Genomic DNA, 1,565 nt, shown 5'->3' on the forward strand with positions numbered 1-1,565 from the left:
AAACAGTAACCTTTTTTTAAATGATTATTCCGACCCTTTGCTATGAGACTCGAAATTGAGCTCCGGTGCATCCTGTTTCCATTGATCATCCTTGAGATGTTTCTACAACTTGATTGYAGTCCACCTGTGGTAAATTCAATTGATTGGACATGATTTGGAAAGGGCACCACCCTGTCTATACAAGGTCCACAGTTGACAGTGCTTGTCAGAGCAAAAACCAAGCCATGAGGTCAAAGGAATTGTCCGTAGAGCTCCGAGACAGGATTGTTTCGAGCACAGATCTGGGGAAGGGTACCAAAAAATATCTGCAGTAATGAAGGTCCCCAAGAACACAGTGGCCTCCATCATTCATAAATGAAAGAAGTTTGAAACAACCAAGACTCTTCCTAGAGCTGGCCGCCCAGCCAAACTGAGCAATCGGGGGAGAAAGGACTTGGTCAGGGAGGTGACCAAGAACCCAATGCTCACTCTGACAGAGCTCCAGAGTTCCTCTTGTGGAGATGGTTGTCCTCCTCGAAGGTCTCCCATCTCTGCAGCACTTCACCAATCATGCCTTTATGGTAGAGTGGCCAGACGGAAGGCACTCCTCAGTAAAAGGCACATGACAGCCTGCTTGGATTTTGTCAAACGGCACCTAAAGGATCCTCAGACATGAGAAACAAGATTCCTTGGTCTGATGAAACCAAGATTGAAGACTTTGGCCTGAAATGTGTTTCTGCTACCATGTGGATGGGGAAGGTGCACAGTACAGAAGGGGCTTGGTGTCTGGGAGTGGGAAGGTGGAGAGTACAGAAGGGGCTTGGTGTGCTGTGGAGTGGAAGGTGCACAGTACAGAAGGGGCTTGGTGTCTGTGGAGTGGGAAGGTGCACAGTACAGAAGGGGCTTGGTGTCTGTGGAGTGGGAAGGTGCACAGTACAGAAGGGGCTTGTGTCTGTGGAGTGGGAAGGTGCACAGTACAGAAGGGGCTTGGTGTCTGTGGAGTGGGAAGGTGCACAGTACAGAAGGGGCTTGGTGTCTGTGGAGTGGGAAGGTGCACAGTACAGAAGGGGCTTGGTGTCTGTGGAGTGGGAAGGTGCACAGTTACAGAAGGGGCTTGGTGTCTGTGGAGTGGGAAGGTGGAGAGTACAGAAGGGGCTTGGTGTCTGTGGAGGGGAAGGTGCACAGTACAGAAGGGGCTTGGTGTCTGTGGAGTGGGAAGGTGCACAGACAGAAGGGGCTTGGTGTCTGTGGAGTGGGAAGGTGCACAGTACAGGAAGGGCTTTGGTGTCTGTGGAGGGGGAAGGTGCACAGTACAGAAGGGCTTGGTGTCTGGGAGTGGGAAGGTGCACAGTACAGAAGGGGCTTGGTGTCTGTGGAGTGGGAAGGTGCACAGTACAGAAGGGGCTTGGTGTCTGTGGAGTGGGAAGGTGCACAGTACAGAAGGGGCTTGGTGTCTGGGAGTGGGAAGGTGCACAGTACAGAAGGGGCTTGGTGTCTGTGGAGTGGGAAGGTGCACAGTACAGAAGGGGCTTGGTGGTCTGTGGAGTGGGAAGGTGCACAGTACAAGAAGGGGCTTGGTGTCTGTG

The sequence above is a fragment of the Salvelinus sp. IW2-2015 genome, unplaced genomic scaffold, assembly GCF_002910315.2.
Source record: "Salvelinus sp. IW2-2015 unplaced genomic scaffold, ASM291031v2 Un_scaffold1849, whole genome shotgun sequence".
Classification (NCBI taxonomy): Eukaryota; Metazoa; Chordata; class Actinopteri; order Salmoniformes; family Salmonidae; genus Salvelinus; species Salvelinus sp. IW2-2015.